At 33.1% G+C, this 9,805-nt stretch overlaps 1 long non-coding RNA gene across 1 annotated transcript; it reads left to right on the top strand.

Moving 5' to 3' along the window:
* The first annotated feature begins 651 nt into the window (after positions 1-651).
* On the top strand, positions 652-2,907 carry LOC117109384. Its single transcript, XR_004445519.1, has 3 exons — positions 652-703; positions 1,881-1,962; positions 2,669-2,907. It is a non-coding gene; the product is annotated as an uncharacterized LOC117109384 (long non-coding RNA).
* The last annotated feature ends 6,898 nt before the right edge of the window (positions 2,908-9,805 follow it).

Here is a 9,805-nt window from a genome sequence, read left to right as displayed (position 1 = left end):
GCTTATGCTCAAGAAAATGGGTTAATGCTTTCTCAACTTCCCTTTATTGACGTTCATCAAAACACATCAAATACTGCTTTCAAGAGATATATTTTAACCTATCTGTCGTCACGGTTAACGTGTATTCGGGAATCTAAGAAGCAATATTTTTCAGTGGGCGTGGCCACCGAAAATAAATTCCACGCCCCCTCATATTTTGGTCGCGCCCCCCCTCCCCATTTTAATACTGCTAGATACGCCACTGACCATTAATACCATTGTGTTACATAACAGCCTATATAAGTACTTATTCCATCGGAGTCGGTTTTTTTTAAGTCGATTCTTATCCTACAATCATCAACATAATAATAATTACCGACATCATCATCACCGCCATCATAATCGCCATCATCATTTCATAATCATCAACCGTCATCATCATCATCATCATAACCACCAACACCATCGTCATCGTCGCCATCAATATCATCATAACCCCACCATCATCATTATTATTATTATCACCATCATCATCATCATCATCATCATCATCATCATCATCATCATCATCATCATCATCATTATTATATTATCACCCTTATCGTATCATCATAAAGGAATGGCGCATTAGAAAAAGAATGATTTTTTTTTATACCGCTCCAGGTGGCGTTGTACATATAAACATTACTCAATGGACAAGGAGGCTTTACAATTAATAACAAATGTAAGTACAGTATTGAACATTTTGCATTGTTAATTCACTAGTTAAATGGGAATTTTGTCATCTTTCTATGGTTATTATTTAGACTAAGTTTGTTAGGCAGCCACATTAAAGGCATTGACATTTTCCACGACAGAAGCATGGACTGACATGGCTGCATTCTCTTCAATAACACACATAACTCGACGCTAAAACCATCGGAGAAACTGTCTAAAGAAACGTTTCATTAGGCCTATTATTATTATTATTATTATTATTATTATTATTATTATTATTATTATAGGCCTATATATAAAATGCTCAACTGCTCTGTATATTTGAAAAGTGGAAGTGTGCAACCGGCCCCCGCCTAAATTATTAAAAAATTAATTCAAAAATGGAGGAAAAAAATGAGAATTGTATTCATATTTAAGTCGTTTCCGGCCATCTAGAGCATGGACCATGGAGGTGACATAATCATAAATCCATATGTGAAAGTCCTCCCTGGATCCCTTATATTTCGAATTTCTGGATCCGTCACTGCAGTAGTAGCTTTATTTGATATCGACATCATAGAAGTACACATCCATGAATTAATTAATATTAGTATTGATAAACACGGTGACACTGGGGCCTACCTCAATCACTTTCGCTGTCCTTTAAAAATAATATAAAAAATATTTTTTTCGGGCTATGACAAATTTTGATTATTCAAGGTTAAAAGTTGTGCACCAGATAATTATAGACTCTTGGTAATAAATTGCATATAATGTCAATGAAAAAACAGATACGAATCTACAATGTAAACAACGGACGGAAGTTAACAAGCCCTTAGCTGTAATTACTGTAAATTAGTAATATTAATAGGTGTAATAATAATAATAATAGGCCTAATAATAATAATAATAATAATAATAATAACAATAACAATAATAATAATAATAATAAAAATAATTGTAATAATAATAATAATATTAGTAATAATAATAATAATAATAATAATAAAGAATAAGAATGATAATAATAATAATAAGAATGATAATAGTAATAATAATAATAATAATAATAATAACAACGACAACGACGACAACGATAACGATAATAATAATGAAATAAAGCGCCGGTATCCGTATAACAGGAAACGCTCATGGCGCCCTTCTAAAAGAAAGTCGGAATGTGAAATACATTGTTTATCTTTCAGCTAATGACAGACAATCGTATATTGAATTGGACCTCATTGGAAATGGGCTGGACTCCAACCTAATGGCCGTTCCTGATGCTCGGTAATTTTTACTTTTCTTGATCTCAATCCATTTGTTATCTTGCTTGTGCATGTTGAGCATCCAATAAATTTAATCAATTATTTAAAAAATATTATATCATGAAAAAATGTTTGTATGAAGATATAGTATTATGTTTATTGTTTAAATATGCTGTATTTATAAATCTATATATTAATTTCTATCGAATAGTACACTTTTTATAAACTTATTTACCCATGACAATCGGAATGCTAACATAATTTGTTTGCGCTATTGCGATCCACTAGTCCTACCCAATGCCATGTATTTAATAATCCTCACATAATTCCGTAATATGATGATGCTATAAATAATTATAATGTTGATATGATAAGAATTGTGAAGTACTATTATGTTGTATCAGCAGCATTGTCCATTGCGATAATTGAATACGATAATGTTAAGTTTTGGGTGCTCACTAATTTTTCAGTTGCCGACTTAAGAAGTGGGGGGGGGGACAGCCGGCCTCCCCCCCCCCTAAATCTTTTAAAATGGTAAAAATTTGAAAAAAAAAAAATTACATTCAAAATTTAAAATCTGAGAGTTCCATTTCTGTCCATAATCAAAAAGTTTCTTACCTCCACCCCAACCATGGAGGGGCTGAGGTGGTGGGATCCCTTCATTTGGCATACTCAATTATAATTCTTTCTCTTTTTCTTAATCTTTTTTCAATATTTTTCTATTCCAGTGATGTAGACAAAGAAGCCTCAACTATGAGGAAAGAATGCCCAGACTGAAAGGGCCACAGAACTTACCAATTTTTCATATATAGCCACAAATTGTGTCACTCATCAAGCTTCTGGATATAAAATTAATTAAAATAAAGTGTGAATTTTCTTTTTAAAATATTTTCCTCTGCGAAAATCTCAAAAATATTGTTAGCTATAGATATTAGATATAGACCTAAGTATATAAATATAAAATGTATACATATATCCCAACTTGATTTCGTGCTTGAAAATAAATATCAAATGGAATTGTGCATATCCTCTCATCTTATTTAATGTCTGTGTTTACTGCAATAAATTTAATAGCTAAAATATCCTTATTATAAGCTTAAACCAGAAGTGAAGAATTGCTTCATCAATATGTGCTACTTTAATTATTAAACTAGCAATTCTTTCGAGGGCGCCCTTAAGAAAAACATAAAACCGGAAATGACGTGTTGCTAAGCAACAAGCTCATGCATAATCATGAATATTCAGTGACACCTGTTCTAATTAGACTAACAATAAAATCTTTTTGGTCGATTTTGTCAAAACTGAGCTAAAAGATTTTATTGTTAGTCTAATGAGCACAGGTGTTACTGAATATGCATGAGCTGTAGCCTAGCAACCGACGTCATTTCCTGTTTTGTAAAATTTGACAGCACCTTTCTGAAAAGTTTCGAAATTTGTTGGCATCATGTGAATATATTTGGAAAGAGTGTTTATAAGATATAATAGCCTGTAATAGTGCTATATTCGAATTCGAAGTGATTATAATATATTAAATACGATTATATACTGATTAATAATCATGATATATATAATATTATTATTAATGCAAACGACAAAGGAAATACAAACAATGATGTATTATAAATTACACACAGTTTACTTTTATTTCTTACGTACTCGGAAATGTTACATCAGAACTATATAAACGTAATATGAATAGAATATAAAGATTATAGTTTTATATAATATAATATAATAATGCTTAGGCCTAATTATATTTAAGTATATAATATCGTTCGAGAATTACTTGTTCGTTGTATAAGAAACATAGGCCTAATATTTGCAAATTTGATTCAATTCCGGCGATCCAGTGATATAAATCCTAATAAATTATTATTAATTGTAGTATTAAGATCTCATAAATCCGGCTATTGATAGCATCTAGTGTTCCGGCAATTTAATACACATGGTATTCCGCTGACAATGATTGTACATCGACTTCCCATTTATTGACGGATCGGTAGATTTGAGCTGAGACACTGAAATAAAAGAGATTGAACTAGTGAGAAATACATTCAAACTATTTTCATTTTGGCATCTGTGTTAAGTAAGAAACATTTTTTGGAAACTTTATGACATTCATAGAAATACAAATTCAGAAAATGAAATTGATCGTTTGATTGATTTAATACTTTATGTAAAGTGTACCTGTTAATAAAGCGTTATTTTAATATGAGTGGGTGAGTACGCTCCCAAACATCCCACCCCAAATCGACAAGGTCTAAATTTTTAAGACAGTCGAAAATGTACTGAATAGTTCAATGTGTTGTATTTTGTTTAATTTAACTTGCTCGTGTGATGCAATCATGTGATATGATCATGTGATGTGATCATTGTAATGAAATCATGTTAATGGGACCATGTGATGTTCTGTTTTCATTGGCCTACCATGAAAATGTAAATGATTTATATTATTAATCAGCCAAACATATTTTAAACAATGTTTACATTTTGTTAATAAGAATTTTTACTTGAAATTAAAATGTTAAAGTTTATACATACCAGCTAAAGTTGTTAACCACTAAAAAAATCAATAGCACTTTAATAGTTTGATTATTAAAAGTGAGAGTGAAAATTAATGAAATTCGAGTAAAGTGCATTTCTGGTTTAATTATTTTTTAAAGCGTACAATCATAATATTAATGATATCTTAGAATTTGGATTCTCTGCTTTTAACATCAAGAATCAACAAATTTTGCCCTTTTGTTCGCATTATCTTAAGTGTATTCTTGTTAGATACAATCAAAAGCTATAACTTTGTCAAGCGCACAAAGATCTTATGTAAACATTAAACATCTTTGTGCGCTTCTGATGTATTCTGTAGTGTGATTGTTATGCGGCACTAGTTATCCTATTTTTTGATGTTCATTGTGCTGAGAGAAACGAAACTAGGAATCAGAAGAGATGATCAACTTCTGATTCTGGTATTGTTGTTTTTATAACCTTCATATTAAAAGCTCATTCTTCAAAATCGAGGGTGGCGTACCCTGGATACATACATAGGCCCTGTCTCTTATACACATCTAGATGTGTATAAGAGACAGCTATTGAGTTTTTGTATCTACCATATATTTCTTCCTTAATTACGGTATATAAATTTAAAGCATTTATTTACGCATTATTACACTGTTTACGTTCATCATTCAAATTTTATTTTTATTTTCTCATTCGCCTAGATGCGTTCGGAAAAATATTTAAGCTAAATTATTATTATTATTATTGTTATTTATTATCTTTGGTTAGACACAGAACGCGCATCGCGTTTGACACAAAATAGCTTCTAAATTCTCAAAGTCGCAACTCTTTCTATCTATATGGCTCTGGAGAGTAGGCCTACCCTGGAGAGTATTGTACTACCACCAAGCGATATGGTCTACGCTGTATTCGACGGTACGAACATTTTGCTAATACAAATTTAAATTTAGATAGGCCTATTTGCTATAGCACATTTAAATTTAGATAGGGAATACAAACAGTTTTATCCAAGAGGACTAATTTTGGTGGCCAGTCAGTTTGCCGGACCGATTTTTTTCATTAAAAAAAAAAAAAAGAAAAAGAAAGAAAAGAAAATCGGTCCAACGACTACTTGTAAAACTCCGGCACAGCCGCTGTCAGACACCCACAATCGAGAGTAATTCGTTGTTAACATGGATTGGATATTATGGAACAATTTTGGAATGGAACAGTTCGTCAAAAAATGAATTTGAATTAATAGGATTTTCATTAATTGCTAGTCGATGAGATTTGATTTTGGTCTGATAAGTTTTTTAGAACATACATGATTTTAAATAAGGAATACTGTATTTGTTTTTAGGCATAGGCCTTGTATACATTATTGTTCTGATATCATGGTTTTAGCTAACCAAAAACAAAACAAAACAAAACAAAAAAACAAAAACAAAAACAAAAACAAAATCAGCAATTTGGCTAATTCAGTATGAAAATAATTAGCCAAATTAAAATTTGATTAGCCAAACAAATGAATAAAGGCCTAAGCAATGATAGCTTCAATTCCATTAGCTTTTTGGCTTTGAACGAAAATAAATTGAGCTTTTATTAGGATTTGGCTACTTGGCTGACAGCTTAAACACTGTGATACGATATTACTGTTAAATGGCCGAAGGAGTGTCCTCATTATGGAATAAAAACATTTTAACGAATTGAATTGAAAATATTTGGAATTGGGAATTTCCAAATTTCCAATATCAAGAGAAATAATAAATCTGAAGTTATTGCCCCTGCAACTGTACTTTGGCTTCTGTACAGACTGGGAAATCTATTTTAATAGCCGTATTCATCTTTTGTTGTTGGGATCGTTTTGTTCGATTGACGCATTGTGGCACCCGTTAATTCGGAGAATTGTGGGACCCGAATCGGCGAATTGTGACACGTCTGGTGAAAAGTGCGCATTACTTGAAGAGTGGATTTATGTGCGAGTTTTAAATTAGAAGGCCACTCAACCTACAGTGGGCAACTGACAATTCGCCTTTACTGTATACATTGTTGGACCCACGAATACGTTGAGGTACCGTTGGAAGATTGAATAATCTGATGCAACCATGATGCAAACTAAGGGTAATGGGAAGTCTCGGGGTGAGGGTAAGGGGGAGAGTAAATCGGGTATTCCGCCCTCAAAGATAAACTACCGTACAACTCCGCCAGAACAATACCTGGCACAAAACAGTTAATCCTATCAATTAGCATAAGAAATATGAAATACGGTGTGGGTAAAGATAACAAAATAGTGTAAAAAAAGTAATGAACAGTATAATATTTGTTTAATGTATTGCAGCTAATTGAAGTTCTATTGTTATTCTTTGAACATGGATAGTAGGCCTAGAACTACGGAAGTACTGTAGAACCTATAATAAGGAGACACCTTCAGGACAAAGAGTGTCTCCATAATAGGTGTCTCCATGTAGTTAGCACAGCATAAGATACAATAAATATGTTCCATAAGTTAATGCGATATTGTGGTATGTGATAGCGGAGGGGTGTATGGAGAGGCCTTTTTTTATGATGAATTATGAATTATTTTTTTAATTATGTAATAGGCTTATTTATTTGGGTTTAACATTAGAATAATTGGGACATTTGTTTTAGCAAAATAGGGACCTACTAATGCGCTTTAAAGTATAATAGATTCTTTAAATAATCATACTATGTAACAAGAAAATTTATCACCAACTATAGACAACAGACTATATTAGCTTTTGAAACTGTCAATTTCCAGATCGACCAATAGCTTTCTATGCAGATTGGAAATTCCAATTTCTGCATCGTTTGTTGCTCTCTTTATTTTCTCATGAAAAGATATCACGTGACATCATAATATAATGTATTTGGTGAAAAGTGCGCATGCCTAAGGTGTGGCTTTTAGGTGGTAAATATATATAAACCTCTTGTATTGATATTATGTCAATACAACGTCACCATCCCTTCTTGAAGTTGTAGGCACTACCTTGCAGTAAGTACCCCAAAATGTATTGCAAATTGACTTTATTAAAATTAGTTGTCAGATGCGCAATTTTAGAAATAAAACGGTATAGGATCTGTAATAGATAATAACAATGATGATGATGGTAATGATATACTATTTATTATTATTAAATTATTATTATTATTATTATTATTAAATTATTATTATTATTAAATTATTGTTATTATTATTATTATTATTATTATTAAATTATTATTATTATTATTATTTCGTAAACCCGTGGCATTATTTTTTTTATCTCATCATGAGATATATTATTTTATCCCACAACTAATTACATAAAGAATTTTTGAGTTCGATCTACTGAACTTCAAGAACGATCTCTCTAAATAGATTTGTTTTTATAATTCGCAAAAAAGTCGATCGAATAGACCTAAAATTATGTTTGTAAATAAATACACTGTTTAACATCAGTTGAAAACAAATTATAAATCAATGACATATATCTGTATATATACCTGTAGTTGGCTGACATAAATGTATACATCCAATATTTTACACAGTCCCACACATTTACTTATAATTATAAGCCTACAAGTCTTTTCAATATAGTTTTTGTTTTCAACATCAGTATGATATAGGCTTTATTTTATAAAAATGAGGGAATGCAGTGCATAAGGGTTGTGTGCGGAACAACAACTTACACCTCAGACTTTTCTACCCTACCACTAGAAATTTTCCGAGCACAAAAAAGTCCACTCTCAAATACTAAGTAGAACAATACCAGTGCCACAAAATTTCTCCGACGAGTCGAGGAGTTTGACATTCCCAAAAAGGGCGGAAGCGGTTTGGCGCACTGCTAGTGGGAACGGTTTGGTTTCCTAGGCAAGCCCCTAGGCAGGATTTTCAATGGGGAGGTGCGTTTTACAACCAAAGTGGACCTTACGATGGGCGACTCATGCCCAAGGGTCCTCGCGAGGGTGGGGCGAATCTTCTGGAAGCTCTGATAAATTAGCATTTTGAGGGCCTTTTTGTGTATTGTCTAGGGACCTACTGTAAAGCAGGAGAAATAGAAGGTAGGGGTGAACAGAGGAACTTGTGCAGACAGATGGTCAATACAACCTCAGCCCCACCATGGTTGGGGCTGAGGTAAGAAAATTTATGATTATATCACCTCGGAATTGCCGGAAGTGGCACTCTCAGACAAACTTTAATTATGATTTTCTTTTTTCTCCATTTCTTTTATAATGTTAGGGTGCTCTCTCCGCCCTTGAATCCACCACTGTGAAATCAATCTGCAATCACTGGAGCTGATAATTTCCTACAGATTTCGTAGCACATTATTAAAAATCACCGTGTAGAAGAGCGGGCAAAAAATGTAATGCATACTTAGCATTTCGCGATAATTAGGAACGATTTTAGTGAAATCGTAAGTTTTAAAAAAGTGGACTTTTTGAAATTTGGTGGTCCAGGGGCAGAGGCCTGGAGGGCGTTTGTGAGAAAAGCGACAAAGTAGCATTTTGAGGGTCTTACATAATAAATTTCTCAAAACACATAATTTATGAATATTTCATTTAAATTTTCATTAATTTCGGTGTTTTTGTGACCTGAAAAATAACGTTATTATGTCCTTACATCTGCAGGCCTATAAATAATATTCTTCATATTATGATCAATCTGCAATCACCGGAGACGATCAATTTCTAATAAATTTCATACCAAATTATTAAAAATCAACGGTTAGATAAGCTGGCAAATATACAAAGCAATGCATGCTATAGCATTTTATTATAATTAGGAACTATTTTGTGAAATCATAGGTTTTAAAAAGTGGACATTTCGGAATTTGGGGGTTGGGGTGCGTCCGCACCCTCTGCACCCCCTGCCTATGGACCTGCTAGGCTCGAGGTCGGGGTTTCAATCCCTCGCTGTACATTTCGCTGGTATCCTTGAGCAAGTCACCTTTAATCTGCATTGATTTTCTCCACCTTATATGGTACCTGGTGAGGTGTTATCCCCTACTGCGCAAATTATTGCAGCAACAATAATGCGTGTTAACCCAATGACCAGGGAAAACAAAGCGTTTAAGCCGTTTGTCCCTTGTGCAATGGCGAATGTTCAACGCAGTACATTCTTCGGAAAAGAGTCCCTTGGACTGTCCCCCAGCGATTGCCCAATTCACTACCAGAAGGACTCCACCGGAAACAAGACTTCGAACTTAGTGGTTTATCCTTGGTTTTATTCACAACAAAATACTCTTATCCTATCCCTAGCCTATCAACAAAAAGTTCCTTAATTCAGTAGTAGGCCTATGACAAGTGTCTGTTGGGATTCGAACCTGCAACCACTTACTATCAAGGCGGGTCACGCCATTAGACCACAGAGA

Source organism: Anneissia japonica, unplaced genomic scaffold, assembly GCF_011630105.1.
Source record: "Anneissia japonica isolate Jap-2015-1 unplaced genomic scaffold, ASM1163010v1 scaffold287719_len1884721_cov185, whole genome shotgun sequence".
In the NCBI taxonomy this organism is placed as follows: Eukaryota; Metazoa; Echinodermata; class Crinoidea; order Comatulida; family Comatulidae; genus Anneissia; species Anneissia japonica.
This window is presented reverse-complemented; position numbering and strand designations above follow the sequence as displayed.